This window comes from Pseudophryne corroboree, chromosome 12, assembly GCF_028390025.1.
Source record: "Pseudophryne corroboree isolate aPseCor3 chromosome 12, aPseCor3.hap2, whole genome shotgun sequence".
Taxonomy (NCBI): domain Eukaryota; kingdom Metazoa; phylum Chordata; class Amphibia; order Anura; family Myobatrachidae; genus Pseudophryne; species Pseudophryne corroboree.
Window position 1 is genome coordinate 147,002,661 of NC_086455.1, and position 27,561 is coordinate 147,030,221.

Genomic DNA, 27,561 nt, shown 5'->3' on the forward strand with positions numbered 1-27,561 from the left:
GGAGCTGGGAGTTTATATATATATATATATATATATATATACAATCACAAACTGGACCCCGGCACTCCGGTCTGACGTAACTACTGCTCCGGTGCCTTCCCTTCAGGGCTTGCCCCCTCTGTTAACATGTATTTCCTTGGAGAGGGCGGCACTCAAAGACTTGGCAAACGATGTAGGTGAAAAAAACCCCGCAGGGCAACCTTTAATATTGTATATATATTCTAGAGATGAGTGGGTTTGGATTTACTCGGTTCTTAACGCCAGAATTATCGCAAGTTCTTTTTTCTGGATTTTTCTTATTGGCTAACCAAAACACGTGACGTCCGTGAGCCAATAAGGAGATTCGGGTAAATCCGAGTAAATCCGGGTAAAACCGAACCCGCTCATCTCTAATATATTCTAGATATGTCTTGGTATAAGATTGTACTATTTATTAAAGAAACGAAACGCGTTAAGCCATTACCCCTTTTGAACCCTCTAAATATCATATGGATACTTTTGTACAGTACCTTCCAGGCGGACCAGCGCTTTGAACGGTTCCAGCTTCAGCAACTCTTACCGTCCATTGTATATTCACTGCAAAGGCCTCTCTGCCTAAAGACGGCCATTTAAAGTATCTTCTCAGGCTAGCAATATCACATATCACTCCTGGGTATATACTGTGTCACAAACTAACTTGTGGACTGCCATAGACTTTATCTCTTACAAGTCCTAATGCATCCTATAAAAAGGTACATTTTGTTTTATTTATCTTTTAAATATTGTTTATACTGAACCTAAGAAAACTATCTGCATTTAATTAAACCTGTCCGTTTTTATACCAAGCCATATCTAGAAACCTTTGTGTACTAATATATTCTGATTGTAGTTTGCTTATATGATTCAATGCTATATTGGTTTAATATCATAACGTTTTATAAAAATGGGAAATAATGTCTTGAGGATTATTTTGGACTATTTACACAACAACCCAATCCAAAATATAATGCGTACAAGAATATTATGTCATAAAAATAGGAAATGAAAAATGAGATGGTCATCAGTGGCAATACGAAGCAACATAGGGGGTCATTCCGACCCGATCGCTCGCTGCAGTTTGTCGCAACTCAGCGATCGGGTCAGAATTGCACATGCGCCGGCGCCGCAGTGCGCCGGCGTATGGCAGTCTGTGCAGAGTGATCGCCTCTGAGACAAGGGCGGTCGCTGGGCGGGAGGGGGCTGAATGGCAGAGTTAAGCCGCCGTTTAGTAGGCGCGGTCCGGCCAACGCAGGCGTGGCTGGACCATTGGGGGGGCGTGGCACGGCGGCTGCGTGACGTCTCATGCAGCCGCTGCTGCCAGCGGCAGCGACACACAACTCCCAGGCCAGCTGCAGAAGCTGCGCTGGGCGGGAGTTACTCCACAGATACAAAGGCATCGCCTCTGTGCAATGCTTTTGTATTTGTGCGGGGGAAGCCGGCAGTGACATGCGGGGCGGACTAGCCCTGTGCTGGTCGTCACCCCGCATGTCTGGAAACATGATCGTAGCTGTGCTAAATTTAGCACAGCTACGATCAACTCGGAATGACCCCCATAATCCATAAATTAAAATTTAATCTTGTCAAATTACTCAACACCTTCATAGTAATATAATCCCTGGTAACGTCAGTGTGTTGTGGTAATGTGTCCCTTATCATTCCTACCCTCTAAGCATTCATCCGGCTGTAGCTCAGTGTATAGTCTGATCACAGGTGTAGTGATACATATGCAAAATTGATGAAAAAATGTGTGCTAAATTGGAAAACTTAATGATATACATTTATGTATTTACATCTTCATTTAACTTCTCTAGACCTTGTATCTCACAACTTTTCAAGGTACTTTATTCATCTGGTAAAGCTAAAGTGAAAACACTTTTTCATCCCACCCATCATTAGGTGGAACCACCCACATGACCTTCATAAACTTTGCTACCCAATTACATCCCCTCTGTACAGTCCACACATATCCTCACATATCTTCTCTTTCTTCACTTTCACTTTCTCTTGATCCGTGATCAACATTGCTGTGTAATCATATCATTATAGTATCTATATTTGTGTGTACGGGAACAATGCCTATGTCCCTACAGATTGTAAGATGGCAATCTGTCTGTTATTATTACCCAGATTTGTTTATCACTGTTGTTTCCAATTGTCAAGCACAATGGAATATACTGCGCTATATAAGAAACTGTTGTTATTAATAATAATAATAATAATAATAATCAGGTATGACTTGGCTAATTTATTGTGGGACTGTTTAGCGTATTGGGCCCTACACACTGGAAGATAACACTGAACGATATGAACGTTCTTGTTTGTTAATGACCGAGAACTCGTTCATATCATTCAGTGTGTATGCGCAACGATGAATGATGTGCGGCCCCACGCTCGTTCATCGTTGGTGCCCAGTCGCTTATGCATGCAGGCCAATATGGACAATCTCGTCCATATTAGCATGCAGGGCTATGGAGCCGGGCGACGGGGTAGTGAAGAAACTTCACTCCCCCCGTTACCCCCCCCCCCCGCCGCCGGGTCGCCTGCCTGCCGTATTGGCCGTCGGGCAGCTTGGCGGCGGCTTGACAAGTGTGTAGGGCCCATAAGTATGTAGTAACTGATCTTTGTTTCTCTTTACTTGCAGAGTGCACCTGGTTGGTCCTGCGGAATAAGGCAGTATGGATTTCCTGCCTTGCTGGCATACAGTTCCAACTGTACACTCCCACACCTGATTCCAGTTCACTGTTACCTCATACTGCACGCAACCGAGAGTTCTCCAATCAAATGAAAAATGCCTGTTTACCAAGGTAGTCATTCCGAGTTGTTCACTCGTTGCCGATTTTCGCTATGCCGCGATTTGCAGCTAAATGCGCATGCGCATGGTACGCAGCGTGCATGCGCTGTTATTTCACTAAAAACTTAGTAGATTTGCTGGTGTTCGTGCGGCGCTTTTCAGTCGCACTGCTGATCGGTGAGTGATTGACAGGAAAGGGGCGTTTCTGGGAGGTAACTGAGCGTTTTCCGGGAGTGTGCTAAAAAACGCAGGCGTGTCAGGTAAAAATGCAGGAGTGTCTGGAGAAACGGGGGAGTGGCTGGCCGAACGCAGGGCGTGTTTGTGACGTCAAACCAGGAACTAAACGGACTGAGCTGATCGCAATCTGTGAGTAGGTCTGGAGCTACTCAGAAACTGCAAGGAATTATTTATTAGCAATTCTGCTAATCTTTCGTTCGCTATTCTGCTAAGATAAGATACACTCTCAGAGGGCGACGGCCTAGCGTTTGCAATGCTGCTAAAAGCAGCTAGCGAGCGAACAACTCAGAATGACCACCCAAATTCGCGGGGGGGTTGTGAAATGTCTGCCATATGCGATAGGAGAGAAGTGCATGAAAAAGTTGGGGTGACCTTCCTAGACCCATACTGTAAGTGACAATTTCGTTTGCACAATCATACAGAAGGCTGTTAGTGGTCATAAGGAAAGCGCTGGATATTTTTAAACAGTGTTAAATGGCTAATTTGTGCATTTAAAAAATATACTTATATAAAAATTCTAAAAAGCAAACATTTTTGTTTACTTTCTCCCCCCCCCCCAAAAAAAAAAGAAAAATGCAAAAAATTAAAAATAGTAGGAAAAAAGATGCTTCTGGGGCACTTTAAGGTGACTTTAAAAAAATGATTTTTTCCTACTAGCTCTCACCCTCAGTGAGGTGCAAATTGAAAAATGCAAGTTTACTCTGCCTGGTTCAGGGTGATTTTCTAAGTGGATTGCAATGTGAATTTGTGGAGAAAATGGCAACTCACATTCGGCAACTCGTACCTAATTAGATTAACCCCATAAATACTTCTAGTGTACCCTTCTTCATCTAATAAATTCAAAATGTTTCCACAGAAATGAAATCATGTCTAAGACAGATTAGAGCAGCAACTCTCTTTCCTCCCACTCCTTCTACCACCACCCTTCAGCAGTCTCCTTTCCTCTAAGACAGTGGTTCTCAAACTCGGTCCTCAGGACCCCACACAGTGCATGTTTTGCAGGTAACCCAGCAAGTGCACAGGTGTATTAGTTACTCACTGACACATTTTAAAAGGTCCGCAGGTGGATCTAATTATTTCACTTGCGATTCTGTGAGGAAACCTGCAAAACATGCACTGTGTGGGGTCCTGAGGACCGAGTTTGAGAACCTGTGCTCTAAGACAATCAAGCTAGGTACACACTATACAATTATCTGCCAGATCTGGCTGCTTGTAATGAAAATCTGGTAATGGATGAGAGCAAATTACAATCTATTATTTGCTCCCAAAAACTGGAAAACGAACAAAACCTGTTGTTCATACAAATTGGTTAAACACAACTTTAAACAACTTGGATGAACGACTGTTTTTGACAGTTTTGCAGTGTTTGGGAACATATGATAGATTGTAATTTGCTCTCATCCATTACCAGATTTTCATTCCAACCAGCTAGATCTGGCAGATTATCTGCCAGATGATTGTATAGTGTGTACCTATCTTCACCCACAAGAGATCCCATGAAACTATTACCCACACCTGCCTTCATTTCAATCTTAATCCATGTCCCCATTATATTGTCCTTTGCAACTAGATGAATTATCAATATAAATCATGGCTCATGGTTGTTCTAATGAAGGCTGAGTAGAGTATGGTTGGACGCATGCAATTGGGAACACTTGCAAATAGGACAGAAACACATATAGGGGTATATTCACATTCAGTTAGGGTCGGATCCATTCTGACATGCATTTGTTGGAATGGTTCCGACAACCCCTATTCAATCTCATCTCAATTTGACTTTTAAAAAGTCGAATTGAGATGAGGGACCCAGAGGAGGAGAGGGGGGAGCTGCGGGAAAATCAGCGGGGACAGCCGCGGGCAGACGGAGGAGAGCAGCGCTACAGTAGCGCTGGAGGAGGATGTCACACAGCCACCCAACCTCACGGCAGTGTCCACCCGGCTCCAGCAAGCGTGACTTCACTTGCTGGAGCCGGGTGGACGCTGCCGTGAGCGGCGCGGCTGAGAGACATCCTGCTGCAGCGCTGTGCTGTAGTGCTGCTCTCCCCTGTCTGCCCGCGGCTGTCCCCCTTCTCCCCGCGGCTTCCCCCCCCCTCTCCTCCTCTGGGTCCCACATCTCAGTCTGACATTTTTTATGTCGGACTGAGATGGTCGGTTTTGGCCCCATTTTCGACACAAGCACGTGGATCAGCAGCTATTCCGCCAATCCACGTGCTTTTCAACAAGTCGAATTCCTCGACTTGTTGAAAAATTGAATAGGTTGGAACCCCTTCTGACCTAAAAAAAGTCGAAAACTGCCGTCTTTTCGACAGACGGTAGCTTTCGACGTCAATTGAAAATACCCCATACACCTTAGAGAGCTGCATTCTGTGTGTTGTGGGTGATTAAGGACAGATACAAATAGCAGATGATGACAGCATTTGCAAACAACTTGCGTGTTAGGGAACTCTAGCTCAATTGGCTGGAGAGTGCACCATAGTTGTCTGGAGTGGTAAGTGCTGGCAAATGCTGAATGGCACGGTAACAGTCAACTGGAGACTTGACTGTGGAATACTATAAGTTTTGAAGATTCTGCTGTTAGGTGTGGCAAAGCTCTCAAAGCGTAATGATAGCAGACTGTGGATGTAGGCTTGACCATAAGTGAGTAATGTGTGATCTGGAATGCAGCACAATACTTAAGCACAGGTAGGAAACAGGTGAAGAATGGAATGGATGCTACAACCAGAACTTGAATGCAGCATTTCGATACGACACGACACAATGAATATGGTAAATAGTAATTAGCGTCCACAGTGATGAAAGTATCCTTTGTAGCTTATATTAGCAGGATAATAAAGTATTTGCACAGGAATCCACTGAATAAGGAATGCAGAGTTAGTACAGCAGACCCATAATTAGTCAGGAATACCAGCAGGCACAGGTGAAATCTACAGTAAATGCATATGTACTGGTCCAGAGTAATTTAGAATAAAGTCCTTTTGGAACTTGGGGGCAGATGTATTAAGCCTGGTGAAGTGATAAAGTGGAAGGTGGTAACGCACCAGCCAATCAGCTCCTAACTTACATGTTACAGAATGGGTTTGAAAAATGACAGTTAGGAGATGACTGGCTGGTGTTTTATCACCGTCCAATTTATCACTTCACCTGGCTTAATACATCTGCCCCTTGGTTTGGTGAGACAAGGCATTAGTACAAAAACACTTAACTGAGAGAGTTCCAGGATACTAGGCATGGCTAGGCAAGGCAAGGTTTGCATTAAGACCTGCTGACCAGGCTTCCAGATTGGCTCCCAAGAACATGAAACGGGCACTTGGAAAGAGTCCAAGAATACAGCAGCTTGATCACAGGACATTGGTCATAGGAATTGCAAACAAGGAATTTAGGTCATACAGGTTATATCACCAGCAGGTCTGTGGAGTGCTGGTTGTCTTTTATCAGGAGCAGTAACCAATGGCAACCCAGCCCCTTGATTACAGAATACATTGCAGCTGGCATGCTGTATACATACACAGGACCCAAGGCAAAGAGGAAATTCATAATTAATACAGACTCTGATAGGTTGCTAATGTCAGCTGACTCAAGGTGCATTCTGAATAGAGTAAATGCATCAGCTGACATGCACCAACAGCAACAGAATCATAATATTGTGTTTTGATATTTGAAAATGCGTCACTGACATTGATTGGTGCTCCCATCTCCATCTGTCCGTGTATTATGTTTCTGTCTGCTTATTTAAGTAAATGCTTTTTTTTTTTAAGTGAGACAATTAATTGTTCTTGTGAAGTTTTTAAAGTTTTATTGATGCCTAATAGTGAAAGTATACTTTTCAAACAAAACAAATGCTATAAAAATGGACATGTATGTTTAAACTGCAGGTGCTAACATGTGGGTATCTTTAATGGCAGTGGCATATCCGGGGGGGAAGGGGGGGTTAATCAGGGCAATCACTCCCTGTAACACACACATCTTCTCCAGATTACACCCACTGCCTCACCATGAACACTTTGGGCAGCTGTATTCTGTAATCAACTGCGCTTTGGTCTACCTCCACCGCAAGCCTGGGAACGATTCCTTGTTAAAGCACGTTCCCATTGTGTCCTACCGCACGCTGCGGCATCCATGATTGTGCGCCAGCGTCTCTCTGCTGGCAGCCGTTGGTCCAGGCCACAGCACGCCAGAGTTCCCACTGTTCCCCTCCATGGGCAGCGCCATGACAGTCTCCAGTCAGCTGATTCCCCAGGAGCCAACCCGGATTCACTTCTGCATCATGTGAGCCGCTCATCCACTCAGCTGTAAGCCCTGGGTATAAGTTCCAGCTCTCAGCACTAACAAGCTGTCAGTGCTTTGGTGTCTCTCAGCCTGGAGTGAACTCCAGAATCTCCTGCTGGTAATAGACTCAGTGCAAGTTACCATCCCCCATCCCCTGCACTGCCTGAATCCCTGGATGATTTAAAAGACCATCACTGCCACTACATCCTGGCATCTCCAGACTCACTGGAGGTCCTCCTGTGATCCAGAGGGACTATCCATTATCCCTAGCGGCATTAAAGACTTTGCTGGTTCTTGTCAACTTCCAGTTCACCGTTGCGCAAGGTAGCGCACCATAGTATCCGGAAAACCTGCCACTGCTGTCTACAACATTGCAGTACCCATTGTGCAGAACAACCGCATCACAGCTATTGGGAAACCAGCAGTGCCGACACTGCACAGCATACGAAATCGCTATTGCGCTACCTTAGCTGCCAGCGGTCATGTGACCGACAAAAGAATCCCGACACCACTCGGGAGACCGGTGCTGGAACAACGACAGCCAACATCGCAAAGGTATCGGAGGAGGTTAGGGTTAGGCTCTAGGGGGGGTTAGCCCTAGCCGCCACCCCCCGAGGGATTGCCCTAGCCGCCCCTCAGAGGGTTAGAGAAGGGGAGGAGGGTAAAAATACCTCCGAAGTCGGGATCTTCAATGTCAGGATGCCAGTGGTATCGGTCATGTGACCGCCAGCATCCCGACGAGCAGTATTTCATACCGAACCTGTTTAGTAGAGTATGCATGGCTGACAATGCATTTCTTTACAGGAATTAATGATCCCATTAGCTTCTGTTTTCACAGTATCTCCACTTTGTGCACTGATAGATCAGACCATGAGGATATGATTAATTTGGCATAAAAAAAGCCTCAAATACTTACTGTATATGAAGATTTGTCTCAATGATACTAAAATAATTTCTTTTAAAAAAAATCTCTGGTTTAAATATAGTTATTGTACATACATTTTTATGTTTTAATCTAATCAGAGCAGAACTCATTTTTACAAACTTCTTAAGAACTTTATGAATTATGTTTCTGGAACAAAACAGGCTACTTATTCATAATCACTTATCTACATTACTCCCAACTGCTCTATATTTTGATGTAATAAAATTGATGCCCAAATACTTGCCAATCATTTTATCAGTGGAATTAACCATATTCTTTATTATCTCATTAAAATCTCCTCTATCCCCGCAACAGCCATTCTCAGAAATGCTGCATATGATATTACTGGTACATTTACCATGATTGCTGCAACTGACACTGTACGCTCAATCCCTAGATTGTAATCTTACAAAAGCATGACCCACATTAATCTCTGTTCTTACTTTTATACTTTTTATCATACCTTGCATTGTATTCCCCCCCAGAGTATTGTAGCGCCCTACAAAGAAATTATGACAGTGATCTTCAATGTGAAACTACAATATGTTTTGCCTTCCATTATTCATTTTATCTGTCCCTTTAAAAAAAAAAAAATACTTCAAGTTGCATGACTTTAGCTGTTTTTATCGATTTTTGTTGATTTTTATATTAACCCAGTTCAAAAACCAAATCCAAAACACCTGGTGTTTTTGTAAAATCAAAATCAAAACTAGAGATGAACAGACTCGGATCTCTGAGATCCGAGCTCACCCAAACTTCCCAGATCTGAGGGGATCCAGACCCAATGCTCGGTTCTCAGCTGGCATTGGATTCTCGCAGGTTTTGGATTTCTTTTTCGATCCTTGCTGCAGTGATTCTGGCAGCGGTTGCTGTAGTCCGCAAGTATGACAGTAGTCACCCAGTTGCACAGCAGATCACTGACGCCTAACAGCTATAGTATGCTGGTATTAGATGTGCATCCAGTATACGCCACTCATGCAGTGCATTTTAGAGAGTTAATGGAGGTCCTGTGTCCCCGCTACCAAATTCCTTCTCGATTCCACTTCACTAGAAAAGCAATTCCCAGCCTGAATTTGTGTTCTCTGAAATACCATTGTACCCACTGTCCACTTAACCACGGAAATGTGGACAAAAGGAAAGGGGCACACTAAAGATTACATGACTTTTACAGTCCACTGGGTGGGTGTATTGCCTTCCGCAGCACTAACAGCAGCAGCAGTATCTATTAAATGCCAGCTCATTCAGAGGCAGGCTACTCTGTGAACTGTATCACCAGTTTCACTAATATTAATACAGCTGAAAACCTCTTAGAAAAACTCAAGGAAATCTTTACAAAATGGCTTACCCCGCTTCGACTCTCCTCGGGATTTGTGATTTTTGACGATGCCACTAATGTTGCTCGAGCATTATAGCTGGGTGAATTTCGACACGTCACATGTTTTGCTCACAGAATCAACTTGGCTGTACAAATTTTATTTTTAAAATGACAGGGCTATGTAGAGGATGCCCTCTATGGCCCGAAAAATCTTACCATTCAGCAAGTGCACGTAGACGATTAAAGCACATGCAAGTACTGTTGAATTTGCCCTGCCACCAGCTGAAGCAAGAGGTAGTAACAAGGTGGAATTCCACCTTTTATATGCTTCCACGGATGGAGTAACAGCAAAAGGCTATCCAAGGCTACACAATAACCTATGACATAGGGAGAAGAGGGGAAATGTACCTTACACAAGCGCAGTGGAGAATACACTCTGTTTTCAGCAAGGTGCTCAGACCCTTTAAAGATGTAACCTGTGAAGTGAGTTCAGACACTGCCAGCTTGAGTCAGGTAATTCTCCTAAATAGACTTTTGGAAAAACAGCTAGAGAAACTGAAGAAGGAGATGAAAGTAAGCGATTCTATTATGTCGGACTTGTAGATCAAGTCCTTTCTTCACTTCACCAGGATCCAAGGGTCATCAATATCTTGAAATTGGATCACTATATTTTGGAGACTGTACATGATCCTAGGTTTAAGTCATACATTGTGTCTTTCCAACTGACACAAACCTGAAGAGTTGCAAAGAGCTGTTTGTGAGCCAATTGTCAGCTCTAGCAACAGGTGATACTGCGACGTCTCCTCCTTCAGTTTCTCCAGAAAGTGTGGCTGCCAGAAAATAACTCAGTTTTCCTAAGAGACCCGCTGGTGGTGATTCAAATGAGTTAACACAATCTTTTAAGATCTGGTCAGGTCTAAATGAATTGCCTACAATTAGTGACACCTCTACTATGACTCCATCTTATGTGGTCCCCTTTCAAAGAATGGTTGATGATTATTTTAGTGATAGCATCCAAATAGGCATATCAGACATTCTGTTTTAATACTGACATGAGAAAAAGGAAATTTGGAGGCCCTTGCACAAACTGCCTTTGCCTTACTTATGCTGCCCACCCTCCAGTGTATACTCAGAAAGAGTTTTCAACACAGCAAGGAACCTTGTCAATGATCACTGTAGGAGGTTACTTCCCCAAAATGGGGGAAAAACGATGTTCATCAAAATTAATTACAAATTCCATGAGGAGGACCATTACTGGCAATTATGTAAAAAAATACAGAGGCACCTGAAATGGTGGATTCCAGAGGGGACTAATTAATATTGTGTGAAGAAGATGATGTACACACTGATGAGGGTGAGGAATTGGATGATGGTGGCGATGACATCTTGCCTGTGTAGACAATTTGTGTATGTAGAGATCATTGTCAGGAATATCCGCTGCCCATTGGGGGACAAACAAATCAATCATTTCAGCCACAAGCGGTAGTCCATGTCGCTGAAGTGATTGGGCTGTTAAACTGTGCATTATGCGCTGTTTGGAGCATTGCTGACTGTGTTCTTGTGTAGACTACAAACATTTTTAGAGTTTATTAAACTATCTATATAAAGCTATCCTGTCTGACACTGCAGTGCTACTCTGTTTCCTAGATGTGCCATGTTGGAAGTTGTACTACCACATGTTTGTACTGCTCACTGCTTACTCAGCCAGCTAGCTCTGTGCAACCTTTTGGCCTAAACTGGATGAAAACAATATTGTGACCTGTCAGGTGGTCAAAGTTGACTGAAAATGACTGGAAATGAATGTCATTGAGGGTAATAATACCGTATGAATAAAAACAGGCCCAAATTATGTGATTTTAGCTGTTTTTTTTTTTTTAAATAAAAATTCAGATCCAATACCAAAACCAAAACATACAAGGGCAAAACCAAATTCAAATCATGAAGGAGATCCAGATTCAAAACCAAAACATGGTGGTTGGTGTATATCTCTAATCAAAACCCAATGATCATTTAGAACCAATCCAAGAGTTGGCAAGTCTGCAGATAATGTTTTCCAATAGTAATAGTCCTCACTAAAGTTGCTACTCTTAGCATTTATGGCACAGAAATCTGTTTTCATTGCATTACTTATTGACCTTTAGGCTGAATTTGACATTAATAATGACAATCATATTTGCTTTTTACACCTCTGATTAGAATGACATTTGGGAGACGGAGTGTATTTCATATGCACAGAGTAAATGAAACACACAAGCCTGGGACCGCATACCTCCAGGCAGAAAAGGGTTAACATTTTGAATGAGGATGGCTTGTAGTGGGGTGAGGTTAGCCTATGAGGTAGGGACTATGGGGTGGGGTTTCAGGGACATTTCAAGGATGATTGTTGGCAGCCATCTTAGAGATTTTCTGTCAGTTGTTATCCTCTCTCCCTTGTTCTAAATTTTGTTGGTGGTTTGGTGTCGCTTATTGTGGTAGGAAAGAACGGTTGCAGTCAGCATCTGTCTTTTGAACTTGAGGTACTCCCCCCCCCCCCCCCCCCAATACATGTCTTAGACTGATTCTACCCTACTGGGGTCATCGGCACCACCGGTTCAGGTGGGCCCCATGTTGTTGTGTCATTGGGGTGGGAGGTGGACACCTTGAGTGTGGATATTGGGATGGCTGTTCGACTCTCAGATGATCGGTGTGGGTATACAGTTGGTGATCTTGCATTGTGGGGCTGCTCTTTCGGTGCTACCATACTTTGTCTTCCTTGCTTCCTCTTTTAGTTATTATTGTTATATACTGGATATATATATATATATATATATATATATATATATATATATATCAGGGTATCAGGGTATTCCTTAAGCCAAAAAGAAACTTTCCCAGCCAAAAGAAGGAAACCAGCACACCACCAGTAGCAATTTCATAGAAAACTGTATTATAGCATGGCAACAGTCACAAAAATGCAAACTTTATATTCCAGCCAGGATTAGCATGATACTTTACATGTCCTTCCGGACATGTTGCCATGCTATAATACAGTTTTCTATGAAATTGCAACTGGTGGTGTGCTGGTTTCCTTCTTTTGGCTGGGAAAGTTTCTGTTTGGCTTAAGGAATACCCTGATATTTTATCTATATGAAATTGCAGCACCCGGTTGAAATGGATTAAAGTGAAATGTGTGCGGTTTTTCCAATTGGTGTTTTATATATATATATGTATATATATATATATATATATATATATATATATATATATAGCTAGACATTCTAGTTGGATGCTTTTAATAGTTTAAATATTAAAAATTAATAATAAACAAATAAATAAATAATGAATCAATAATTAAACAATAAAGCTGACTGGTGTTATGTGTTTACCTTGCACTGGAAGGTTGGCATTCATTAGGTGTGGGAGAATTTTTGTTTGTTTGATAAAGAAAACCATAAGGAGCATAGGGCATATTTATCACCAACTACATTTTTCATTTAATTAGGTCATAAATATGCCCCAACTCGCAATGCGGTAATGTAAATTACCGACTGCATTAATCACTGTTGGGGCATGGGACAGAATTTTTTTAATAAGCCCTGTCCCGACAAAGGGCTAGATGCTTCTGAGTTTGGACCCGGTGGGCAGGATTTGTGCATGTATCAATGGTACCAGTGGCGCACCAAGGGGGGGTGGGGGGGCGGGGTTCCGAGCACCCAGAAACCCCCCTCCACCAAAAAAAAGTAGTATTATTAATGGCTGTCTAGCGTCCTCTGCAGCCTGCTGTCTTCCTGGTGGCACTTGTAAGTGCTTAATAAAAGTTTACTTTATTTTAATTATAGTACATATATATCCATGTGCATACATATATACACATGTATATACATACATACATATAAACACACACACACATATGATATATATACATGTGTATATACAGTAGACGTGTACTGTATGTATGTATATATATATATATATATATATATGTATGCATGTTTAATATATATATATATATATGTATATATGGTATATATATGTGTAGATATGTATGTATATATATATATATATATATATATATATATATATATATATGGAGGTGGATCGGCACTCCCACTGATGGCCACAGTAAGCATCGGTGCCCTCTTGAAACAATTACTTACAAATACGGAAAGGAGGAATCGGCACTCTGCGTCTTTAAACAGGCAAAAAGTGTATTCAACAACACATCTACAGGTCCTGTAGATGTGTTGTTGAATACACTTTTTGCCTGCTTCCTCCTTTCCGTATTTGTGTATGCATATATATATATATATATATATATACACACACACACACACACACACACGCACACATACACACACTAGTTTTACGGACCCAGCATATACTGGGTCACCGCAGTCCCCACCCCCGTGATTGGCTCCACCCAGTTCTGGAAACCCCCCCATGCAAATCCTGCGTTTGCCACTGGGTACCCTATAGGGATTGATCTGGAGGAACTTTCTTTGAAAAAAAATGTAATGCAGTAACCCATGGCTACTATTGTCTAATGCCATCTGAAGATGATGTTAGCTGTCGGGGCTTGGTAAGAGTCCCTGTAGAAAACTGCTTTTGCAGTCAAAAATGGAGGGAATGCTGCTGATATTGGAAATATCTGCTGGGTCCCTCCCTAAATTCTGGGACATTTAACTTTTGTGGTCATCCCCTCAAACACCTGTTTTGGAGGGATTTCTTGCAAAATTACTTTTATAAACACAGTATGCACATAAGACATAGTTTCCCAAACCCACTATTATAGTCCAGCTTGTAAGGATAGCCACAATTGAGTCCAGATGGTTATATCAAATTGACTGAACTACTAATTAAGAAATCTGTGCAGAAGCATGGATATCCTCAAAACCTGGAGTGTTATGGCAGAGGGAAACTCTGCCCTAAGGGAAATTTGGTTAGCCCGGAATATCCTCTATGTACACATAGAGGGTGAGCCAGACCTGATCGTAGATGTGCTTCCCTGACATGCGGGGGGGGGACGCCCAGCACAGGGCTAGTCTGCCCCGCATGTCAGGCCCTACCCCATCATACAAGTACAAAAGCATCACACAGCGGTGAGGCTTTAATACTGTAGGAGTAACTCCCAGCCAGTGCAGCTCCAACGCGCTGGCAGGGAGCTACTCATCGCTGCCCGGATCGCAGCGGCTGCGTGTGACTTCACGCAGCTGCCGCGGCCCAACCCCCCAATGCCCCAATTTGCCCCATAAACGGCGGGCAAATGCAGCCTCCTCCCGCCCCAGCGACTGCCTCTGCCTGTGACAATCAGGCAGAGGCGATTGCAGGTCTAAGACAGCCGTTGGCACAAGCGCACTTCAGACCTGATTGTTGCTATGTGAACACGCACAGCAGTGATAAGATCTGAATTAGCCCCACAGTACAGGTAAGTTATGAACTCCAAAACAGCAGTGCCAATGATGTTTTGTGATGCACCTACATTGGGCACAAGTGTGCCTAGCTTAGGGAGGATGCGTAAATGGTAGAGTGTTCAGGGGCACATGAGGGTTTCAGCAGATTAAGGGCACAAGATGTTATGTCACTAGGTGCATGAGGGCACCTATTAGATTATTTTTATTTGAGTAAGGATGGGTGGGTATACTTAAAGTGGCAGATTGGATGTATTTATGCATTTACAAGAGCACCTACTAGTATGAGGGATGATCCCTATACTTACACAGTGGCTCACTTTGCATCTTACCTTACAGCAGCACTACTGGGAAAGAGGACATTTTAGGGGCGCTACAACCAATTAAATGAGAAGCTTCAAATGTAGAAGTGTGAAACATAATAAAGACAATTTTGTTGTTGTCTCCCACTAATTTTTAATGTTAGACTAGACTTAATCTACACAGTATTTCAGACGTCAAATGGAAAAGTTGAAATTAATAAAGTGAGTGGTCCAAAAGTGGTAGATTTGGAGGAGTTGGGGTTGGAATTCCGGGTGCCCGGGAACCTGGAGGTCAGTATATCGAAACCAGGCTCCCTCCCATTAGAATGACAGCAACGGGGCGAGCGTTAGAAAGCTTCTTGCGGGCTCGCTGCGCTCACCTCACAGTGGTCTCGGTCTGTGGTCACCTCACTGTAGTCTATGGGTGTCGTGGACACCCATGAGTGGCAATATCCCTGGTGCAGCTATTGGCATTCTTGGCGGTCGGGATCTCGGCAATGGTATTCTGACCATCGGGATATTAAATCCCCTGCATTTCCCAGAGCATCTGCCAACAGATAGGAGTAGATTCCAGTTTATCTTCCAGAAGTGTTTACAAGGACTGTGGAGATTAGGCACACTAACATACATAGCTGTCTCTATGCTAGTGTCATTGCCGATGGTCTTCATACTGAGACGCCCATTGGCTTACCATTGAACAATACACCAGCCCTATAGAGGTGCAGATTCTCTTTCTGAACATGGCTGCCTGGGCCGGTGTTAGTGCACCTTCAGATACAGTCGCTGACTGCAAGAGGCCTACGACATGTCTGCTTCTGGCTAGCTATTCCATCAAACTTGCATGTATCTGCGTTTAATTCCGATCTGCACCTTTGTGTGGTAACCATTAGGGCACATGCGCAATATGACTCGGATGCATTTGCAGACTAAACACATCGCTTGTCCGATTCCGCCACAGTGTCCACCTCTGAATCGGGCACATAAAGAGATATTGTTGATGTGCAGATTTTGCAGGTCCTAAATGACCCTTTGTGTATAGCTAAGATAAATCAGTATGCACGTTATATGCTGAAGACTTTAATATAATGCATGATGGGTATAAACCTTATTTTTTTCCAACTCTGGCATCAGTAGTCATTAAAGATAACGGGCAATATGTAACAGCCTGCGAGATGTAGGCAGTTCTGGAATTTCTAGGAGTCTGCCTGTACTTTAAAACGGCATTCATTTACAAGGCAAAACAAAACTGGCTATTCCTGGTAAATGATTGCTGCTTTAAATATAAGGGCAGACTCTCAGAAATTCCTGCACAGACTTGCAAGATGCTACCCATTCTAGAACATTAGAGAGAATATCTTCATTTGAACAATAGCTACTGTTCCCGTGTCAGTCATACTCATTGGCGTTTCTATAATGGGTGCAATGGGTGTGGTGCACACGGGCCTATGGGTCCAGTGGGGGCCCACACCGCACCCATTGCACCCATTTTAATACTTACCTTTCCGGAGTCCAGCACCGGGAGCTGTGATTGCGCCGGAAATCGCAGCCAAAATGGCCACCGCGGATGAGCGGTAGCCAAATTGGTCTCCGGACCATGGCGGGCGCCATGTTTCCAGAGACCGGCGGATGTGCAGTAGACTCCGGCACAATGCCGGAGTCTACAGCGCCGTGCAGGGGAGGGGGCCCATCCGGATGTGCACTCGGCCCCCTCCTTTGTAGAAACGCCCCTGGTCATACTGTACCTACGTCATAGATTTTACCTCAAACAGATTTTACACAGGCGGTAACTCAACCCTCACAACCCTGTTTTTGCCCTCACCTGAGACACCTAACCCTATGAATCCGTTTGGCGTTGGCAAAATCACCTCCTAAAATACAGCTGGCTGACAGCTTTCATTGACTTTCATTTCTTTGATTAAAAAAAGACATTCTTAAGCAAAAGGTAAGTGTAATAGAACATACTTCTGCATATCCATGTGTTCTTCTATGTGCACAGAATTCATTACTAGCTTTTAATCTCTTTATAGTTGGCAATAGGGGTTACAGTATACTGTATAATCTCTCTTTCTGTCATCTCCATCTACTTTACTTCTAACACTGCAACTTGCTTCTGATCTTTGCCAGTATGTCATATAGATATCTCAATTTAAAAATTGATAAAACTAGCAAATAATTTTCCAATCATCTTCCTGCTCTACCAACTAGACTTATCTTTAGGAAACACACACAACTTTGAACCTTCGTTGCCATTTGTCTGCATAATGTACCATTTTTATTTATTTTTTCATATTCAGGGCCCAATGTTGATCGTTGTAATAGGTAATTAACTTTTAGTCCAAACTGAACATTTAAAGAAAAAAAATCCCCATATACAGCTCTATTTATACTTATCACCGACAGTAGGAAACAGTAGTTTGCAGGAATCTAAAGGGCCCTACACACTTAAGGATTTCACTGAAAGATATGAATGATTTCGTTCATTAACGAACGAGATATCGTTCATATATTTCAGTGTGTAGGCACCAACGATGAATGATGCGCGGCCCTGCGCTCGCTCATCGTTGGTGCCGGCTCGTTTAAACATGCAAGTCAATATCGTCCATATTAGCTTGCACTGCTATGGAGCTGGGTGATGGGGGAGTGAAGAAACTTTACTCACCTCGTCACCTCCCCCCCCCCCCCCCCCCCCCCGCCGCCGGGCCACCTGTCAGCCGTATCGGCCGTAGGGCACCTCGCCATGTGTGTAGGGCCCATTAGATCTGCAAACTTTCTGTGTTCTAGGGAAAAGGATTGCCACCTAGCAACAGCTGGTGGGTTATTTAGCAAGCATCCTGATTCTCCGCTGTAAGGCAGGGAAGTGCTTTTTTTTACATCACTAACCTGCTGACACAAAAACCCCTTTCAAACATCCTCCAAAATCCTGGGTTTTTGCATATGAACGCACATCAACCTGGGATTTTGGTATGTCTGAAAGGCCCCAACCCAGGAACATGTTCCCGGGACGCTGACCCTCCAATTGACCAGGGTTTATCTCGGGACTTACGTCCCGGGTAGACAACCTGGCTCAGGTCTGAATGGTGCGACCCGGGAATTTACTCCCGGCTAGCACCCAAATGCCTTTGATTTGTTTTTTTGTATATTCAAGTCTGCTACAGTCAGAGGTGAAATATGCAGTATATCTGTGACAGAAACCTGCATTTCCTATCATCAGTCTCTGACAAATGTAAAATTGAAGATCCAGCTGTCCCAATTCCTTCCTCAGACTCTGCATCTACCACAGAAGAGGGTCTTGAGGATTAATTAATATGGGAAGGACCAGCATTGGGTTTGTCATGAGAGTACCCTTTAATCATATTTCGGGTCTCCAACTGCAGCCTGCTCCGGGTACAGGTATTTTGCCACCTACGGGCAGTACTGTTCTGTCAGCTCCAGACAGGTTAGGTTTGCCTGCTACTGGCATTTTCAGGGAGTGATAAAATAGATTTGCCTGCAAATCCATATTACTTGTGTTTATTTAGTTATATTTGATAGCAACAAACTTACCATAACATGGAGAAGGCCTGAATGACTAGCTCAGAGTTGTACCTCAGAATGTGAATTGCCATCAGGTATTATTTCTGAAGGATTCCCTCTGATAAATACTTTTTACCAGATGAAGGAGTAGTGGTCCATTTAGCAATATATGGGGAAAGAACAGTGGGGGTCATTCCGACCCGTTCGCACGCAGCGGTTTATCGCTGCGGTGTGAACGGGTTCCGGAATGCACATGCGCGGGGGCCGCACTGCGCGACATTGCCCGGCGACAGGGGTCGCTGGGTTACGTCGCGGTTTTACGGAGAAAGCAGTCGCAGAACCGACCGCAAGAAGATTGGCAGAAAGAAGGCGTACCAGGTCGTCATCGGACCGTTGGCAGTCGTTTTCGGGGAGTGGAGAAGAAAACGCAGGCGTGTCCAGGAGAACGGAGGGCGGATGTCTGACGTCAAAGCCGGCCCCAGCATCGCTGACATCGTCGCACATGGGTAAGTATGTCCAGGGCTAGTCTTGTTTTACTTGAAATTTTTTAGCTTAGCAGCGCTGCACAAGCGATCGCAGCCCTGCTAAGTTAAAATACACTCCCCCATAGGCGTTGGCAAAAAGTTGCTGGCTGCGATCAACTCGGAATGACCACCTGTGTGTTAGCCAGAGAGACTGAGACTGGGTCCTCATTTTTCAGTGCTGAAGAAAAATCTGATTCAGTGAGTGTTGATCCCGCCCAGATGCTAGTGTGCATGTGACTTGTGCACAACCTAGCCTGCTGGTCAGGTGCAACTTCACTGTTAGTGTAGACAGGTTAGTGATGTAAAAATGTCACTTGCCTGCCTTACAGCGGAGAATCAGGATGCTTGCTGCATAACCCTCCTGACGAACAAACATTAAAACCAATAGTTTACGTTAGTGATGAGCGGGTTCGGTTCCTCGGGATCCGAACCCCCCCGAACTTCACCCATTTTACACGGTTCCGAGGCAGCCTCGGATCCTCCCACCTTGCTCGGTTAACCCGAGCGCGCCCGAACGTCATCATCCCGCTGTCGGATTCTCGCGAGATTCGTATTCTATATAAGGAGCCGCGCGCCGCCATTTTCACTCGTGCATTGGAGATGATAGCGAGAGGACGTGCTGCGTTCTCTCAGTTTCTGTGTTCAGTGTGCTGCAAATATCTGTGCTCAGTGTGCTTGCAAATATCTATGCTCAGTGTGCTGAAAATATCTACGTTCTCTGCCTGAAAAACGCTCCATATCTGTGCTGCATTGTAGTATATAGTAGGAGGACAGTGCAGAATTTTGCTGACCACCAGTATATAATATATAGCAGTACGGTACAGTAGTCCACTGCTCTACCTACCTCTGTGTCGTCAAGTATACTATCCATCCATACCTGTGGTGCATTTTAGTTGTGCGCAGTATATATAGTAGGAGGACAGTGCAGAATTTTGCTGACCACCAGTATATAATATATAGCAGTATGGTACAGTAGTCCACTGCTCTACCTACCTCTGTGTCGTCAAGTATACTATCCATCCATACCTGTGGTGCATTTTAGTTGTGCGCAGTATATAAAGTAGGAGGACAGTGCATAATTTTGCTGACCACCAGTATATAATATATAGCAGTACGGTACAGTAGTCCACTGCTCTACCTACCTCTGTGTCGTCAAGTATACTATCCATCCATACCTGTGGTGCATTTTAGTTGTGCGCAGTATATATAGTAGGAGGACAGTGCATAATTTTGCTGACCACCAGTAAATAATATATAGCAGTACGGTACAGTAGTCCACTGCTCTACCTCTGTGTCGTCAAGTATACTACAAAAGTTCAGTAAAATGACCCAAAAATCAAAATTAAAAGCGTCTGATGAGAAGCGTAAACTTGGCAATATGCCATTTACGACATGGAGTGGCAAGGAACGGCTGAGGGCCTGGCCTATGTTCATGGCTAGTGGTTCAGATTCACATGAGGATGGAAGCACTCATCCTCTCGCTAGAAAACTGCAGTGCCACTCCTAGATGGGCCAGGTGTTTGTGTCGGCCACTTGGGTCGCTTAGCCTAGCCATCCAGCGACCTTGGTGCACCTCTTTTTTTCTTTACATCATGTGCTGTTTGGGGACTATTTTTTAAATCTACCATCCTGACTGATACTGCAGTGCCATTCCTAGATCGGCCAGGTGTTTGTGTCGGCCACTTGGTTCGCTTAGCTTAGTCACACAGCTACCTTATTGCACCTCTTTTTTTCTTTGCATCATGTGCTGTTTGGGGACTATTTTTTAAATCTGCCATCCTGTCTGACACTGCAGTGCCACTCCTAGATGGGCCAGGTGTTTGTGTCGGCCACTTGGGTCGCTTAGCTTAGTCACACAGCTACCTCATTGCACCTCTTTTTTTCTTTGCATCATGTGCTGTTTGGGGACTATTTTTTAAATCTGCCATCCTGTCTGACACTGCAGTGCCACTCCTAGATGGGCCAGGTGTTTCTGTCGGCCACTTGGGTCGCTTAGCTTAGTCACACAGCTACCTCATTGCACCTCTTTTTTTCTCTGCATCATGTGCTGTTTGGGGACTATGTTTTAAATCTGCCATCCTGTCTGACACTGCAGTGCCAGTCCTAGATGGGCAAGGTGTTTGTGTCGGCCACTAGGGTCGCTTAGCTTAGCCATCCAGTGACCTTGGTGCACCTCTTTTTTTCTTTGCATCATGTGCTGTTTGAGGACTATTTTTAAATCTGCCATCTTGTCTGACACTGCAGTGCCACTCCTAGATGGGCCAGGTGTTTGTGTCGGCCACTTGGGTCGCTTAGCTTAGCCATCCAGCGACCTCGGTGCAAATTTTAGGACTAAAAATAATATTGTGAGGTGTGAGGTGTTCAGAATAGACTGGAAATTAGTGGAAATTATGGTTAATGAGGTTAATAATACTATGGGAACAAAATGACCCCCAAATTCTATGATTTAAGCTGTTTTTTAGGGTTTTTTTGAAAAAAAAACACCAGAATCCGTTAAAAATTTTTCAGGGAGGTTTTGCCAAAATGCGTCCGAATCCAAAACACGGCCGCGGAACCGAATCCAAAACCAAAACACAAAACCCGAAAAATTTCCGGTGCACATCACTAGTTTACGTACAAATACGATGGTTTTGGAGCTGCGCATGTGCAGTATCTGCATCCGAGTATTGCCTCCTGCGTGAGCCGATGTGCATCTTTGGACGCGGTCACTTATAGTGACACACCTGCAACACCCTCCCATTTGTTTAGCCAGCAGGAACACCTACTGAATTCCAGAGACCGTGCCTCCAGTTCTGTTCCGGAACTTGTACTTGGCATCCTTGGAGCAATTATACACTTACTTGCATATAGGTGGTCATTCCGAGTTGTTCGCTCTGTAATTTTCTTCGCATCGCAGCGATTTTCCGCTAATTGCGCATGCGCAATGTTCGCACTGCGACTGCGCCAAGTAAATTTGCTATGCAGTTAGGTATTTTACTCACGGCATTACAAGGTTTTTTCTTCGTTCTGGTGATCGTAGTGTGATTGACAGGAAGTGGGTGTTTCTGGGCGGAAACTGGCCGTTTTATGGGTGTGTGTGAAAAAACGCTGCCGTTTCTGGGAAAAACGCGGGAGTGTCTGAAGAAACGGGGGAGTGTCTGGGTGAACGCTGGGAGTGTTTGTGACGTCAAACTAGGAACGAAACTGACTGAACTGATCGCAGTGTAGGAGTAAGTCTGGAGCTACTCAGAAACTGCTAAGAAGTGTCTATTCGCAATTCTGCTAATCTTTCGTTCGCAATTTTTTTATGCTAAGATTCACTCCCAGTAGGCGGTGGCTTAGCGTGTGCAAAGCTGCTAAAAGCAGCTTGCGAGCGAACAACTCGGAATGAGGGCCATGGATGTGTCCTGATTCGCTTAGAGGCTATACGCAATATGGCACAAGTAGCCCAGTGTGACTGACATGTTCTGTGAGGAATAATGCACTGTATCTTTCCTTAAATATTCTTATTCACAACCTATACACAGAACAAAGCCACTCGTAGTGTAATAGAGATGCTGGGCTGTGACTTTAATCGCACAGAAATAAGTTTTAAACACGTACCTGACCTGTACAAAGTTGCAGATGACGCACAACGGATATTGGCCCTCACTCCGAGTTGATCGCTCGCTAGCTGCTTTTAGCAGCAGTGCAAACACTAAACCGCAGCCCTCTGGGAGTGTATCTTAGCTTAGCAGAAGTGCGAATGAAAGGGTCGCAACGCTGCTACAAAAAAAAAGATTGTGCAGTTTCTGAGTAGCTCGAGAATTACTCCTAGCTAGCGATCACTTCAGACTGTTTAGTTCCTGTTTTGAAGTCACAAACACGCCCTGCGTTCGGCCAGCCACTCCCCGTTTCCCCAGGCACGCCTGCGTTTTTATCTGGCACGCCTGCATTTTTACACACACTCCCCGAAAACGGTCAGTTACTACCCAGAAACACCCACTTCCTGTCAATCACTCTGCAGCTAGCAGTGCGACTGAAAAGCGTTGCTAGACCTTGTGTGAAACTGCATCGGCTTTTGTGAAAGTACGTCGCGCGTGCGCACTGCGCCCCATACTCATGCGCAGAATTGCCGTTTTTTTTTACCTAAACGCGGCGCTGCGAACGAAAGCAGCTAGCGATCAACTCGGAATGAGGGCCATTGGCTGCTGCATCGGAGCCCTTCTTACACATTCATATGCACACAGATATACAAATGTTGAATTGATCAAGTTAGCAATGTAGTTATGTTGCTCCCAACTGTTTTATTTGCATAAATTAAATTTTTTGAGCGAGATATATTCTCTTATGCAACAGTGTATGGGAGCCCATGTGTAATGTATACATATCATAAATCTGTATGTGTTGTGTCAGTACATAACAATTTTTTTTTAGATATATACTTCTAGGAACTGTATGAATTATGGAGACGGAAAAAAAAAATAAGAATTTTTTTCTGTTTGTCTGTTTGGCATCATGCAAAAACTACTGGATGAATTGAAATCACATTTTCACTATTTTATAGCTTAGTGACCTAGAAAGAGACTGAGGTACTGTATGTACAATAAAAGAAAAAACAGACGTTTGACACTCTGTGTGTGCAGTGTGCAAAATCCTAAAGTCCAAAATGACTATATGTATACAAATATAGAATGTTGGTGTTCTGATCATGCTACTGCAGAACTTGACTTAAAGTGAATGCTCTGCAGAGGAACCTAATTGAGGCAGAGATTCTAATGGAATGTGGTGCAGATGAGACTGTGTTTATGCCACGTATACTCCTTATCCCCCCAAATTTGTATTTTTAATTCAAGCACCTGCAGTTTCCTGTAAGCATCTGCTTTGATATGATGATCAACAAGTAACAGGCGCAACCAATCAGGCTGCAGGAGTAGATCTCAGGACCAGCTGCTTCTCCCATGGGCAGCTTCATATGGATTGGATTGCTCACGAGTTAGTAGCCCCAAGCATCTTTTTGTGTTAATACCTGAAGGAAAAACTGCAAATATTGTTTACAAATACATTTTCCTTCACCTCTTTCTCCTCCCTCCTCTTTTCCCTACCATTATTACATCACAGCTTGTTGTCTTTGTTTTCTTTTCTCTATAACAACGTAGGCCATATGTACTGTACAGAACGCTTGTACATTTCAATGTAACCCCACCCAGGATACTAATATCTGGGGAATCGAGTTACTACTAATCACGGTTAATGAGTGCCTCCACCCAAGCAATTTTATTGGTGGGCTTGCTTGGGACAGCCCTTAGTATTAAATAATAATGGAGGGTAATACCGTATAAGTTATAACAATTACAATTATGTAATCTATATATATTAATTAAAATTACCTCTGATCTTGTTATTGTCTTCCAAGGCTGGCATCTACGTCTACGACAACCCTCGGCTCGTTAGGTAAGTGTTTTTAGTAATATAAAAAAAAACAACCACTTTTATATATAACACAAAGTACTAGTTGAATTTGTTTTAACATAGACTCATCTTTATCAACATATTCATAAAAGTATACCTTAAATCTATACACAAATTTCTGCATGCAAATACACAAAAATTATGTAGAACCGGTTAAAAAAAAAACACAGCGCTGGATAACCAATATGCCAATTAATAGTGTTAAAGTATAATCAGGGTCAGCAATAGTTTATCTCCCTTTGAGGAAATCCTAGTGTGGATTTAAGTTCACGTTGGGGCCCTTGAAGATAGTTGAAATTTCAATTTCCGAGCAGTAAATATATTTTAGTCAATAGTTTGATTTCTCCTATCAAAAGAAAATTACCCCATTTTCAAGGGTGCTCTATGGAAGGAATTGCCGCTCCAGGTATATTCCTGAATTTAAGACACAAATCCTCACCTGGAGAAATTATATATCTCTTTATCCACCTTGTGCTACAATGGAATTAATGCACGGAAAATTGAGGATATGTAATAGGTAGTTCGGAACAAGGTATAGGATATTTGGAACCGGGGCAATATAGAAATATAGTTCCCGTTACTGCCAATTATATCTATAAATCCAGATACTCTCACAGGGGTATAGAGATCACTACTTAACAACTGCACCCCGTTTAAGTTAATTAATTAATTATTATTCCTTCTGATCGGTTAGATGAAACACTCGCTCTCAAGGTTATTGAGTAGAATATGACTTCAATGAAGATGTGTAGTTATAAATGGGCATTTATTAGGTACCCATATACGAGTTAATGATGCCTTATGCTGATGTTATAGTTTTACATCGTTATTGCAGTGCATATAGTCTCCTTTATTAGATCCATGCAGCAGTTAGGGACTACTTATGGGATTCAATCCTCCCCCTGCTGGGCGTCTCCCCCAGAGGGTAATCACACCTCCTTTTATAAGATTGGGGTCGTCTTCCTATATTTAGGATTTAGATCCTCCCCCTAGGCGGCTCTAACTGGAGCTTAATTGGCAGTTAGTAATAGGAGTCCTTCAATGTCCCCTGCTACCTCCAGTAATCAGGGGTAAACAGGGAAGGGACCGTGTACGGAGGAGCCAGTATCGGGTAAGTATATACGGTCTCCACCGTTATCTTTATCCTGGTACCTATTTCAGCCGATCCCTCTAGCCGTTCCGGCTGCCGCTGCTCTCACTGGCCTCTCCGTCAGCTCCTTCAGCCGCTCTCACCCTCCGATCCGGCAGCCGCCTCTATCACGGACCTCTTATTCAGTTCATTCAGCCGCTCTCACTCTCCGATCCGGCAGCCGCAATCATTAGCCTATCAATCAGCTACTGTCAGCCTCCGGGAGCCGTCCTCTCCTTCCAGCCGGCAGAGTTTTGTATCGCGGTTCCTCCTGTTCCTCTCCGTTTTGCAGCTCCGTCCTCCCCGGTCCTTGTCCTCTCATCTCCTGCGCCACCAACCGTTTTCTTTTTCCTCTCCTCGTGCTGTCTCACGCTCTCCTCTCCTCCGGGCAGCACGTTCTCCTCTCCTCTTCAGTCCCTCATAACGGCTGACTTATATTAACATTAATTGGCCTTGAAAACGGCACCATGACAGTGACTTCAATAATCCCCAATTAATTTACATATTCCGATCCAGCAATATAAATAGATAATATATTATTCCAACATGCTTTCACCTTTATATACACAGTATAATGCATTGTATACACAGGGTTACACTCTCCCCCTGGAGATCCCACAGATTACAACAGTGGAGATCACCACCTTAAGTGATTAACAAATCACCCCTTCTCTTATAAAGTGACCTAGTGGTTATAACCAAAGTAGGGCCAAGTCATAACTACGCTAGGGTGTACCACTAATGGAATATTAGTGGGCACCCCTAATTGCTCATAGGTAAATATCTTTGGGGGCCTCCTTTCCCTTCGTCCCCTTTGAGGTTGAGGAGTATCCTCAGTCTCTACTCCAATATTGCTGTCTTGACTGAAAGAAACCTCCTCCTCCACTAGCCGGTCTTCACTCCCCCAATCCTTAATATTCTCCCCTTCTCCCCAGTCATTCACTGTAAGATTGTTTGGAGATATATGCGGGATATATGTTTCCCTAATTGTATTCGGACTATTGGATATAGAAGCATACTCAGGATCTTTATAATAATATCCGGCTCCCAACCACTCTTCGCTCAAACTATTCCCTTCTTCATTGTCATCCAGTTTCATAGGTGGAGAAGATATATCCATAGTATTCATAGCCATTTGATTCGGACTATCACTATCCACTTCTTCATCATTATCCCAACGTACATCTTGAGCTATGGGTAACAAATGATTACGGTGATAAGTTAACATGGGTCCACTTTGACCCTCTGGAACTATCTGATATACTGGAAGATCATGAAGTTGTTTCACAATGGTATACCGTTCAGATTTCCATCGATTATTGAGTTTCTGTCGCCTTGGTGCTCCCAACAGTCTTACTAACACTTGATCTCCAGGTAATAAACGATTTTCCTTGACATTAGCATCATAGCGTTGCTTGTTGCGTTCCCCTAATTTCTTAGCCTCATGCTGTGCCAGTTTGTATACTTCCTTCAAATATTGCTGTAGTTGCTTAATATATTGACTATGTGATGTCGATGATGGGGTTTGAATCTGTGTCCCCAAGCTGATATCTATTGGGAGCCTAGCTTCTCGACCAAACATTAATTTATAAGGGCTGTATCCGGTAGTTTCATTCTTGGTACAATTGTAGGCATGTACTAAGTGAGACAGGTACCTTTTCCACTGATATTTCTTCTTTTTACTCAAAGTGCCTAACATGTTCAACAATGTCCTATTGAAACGT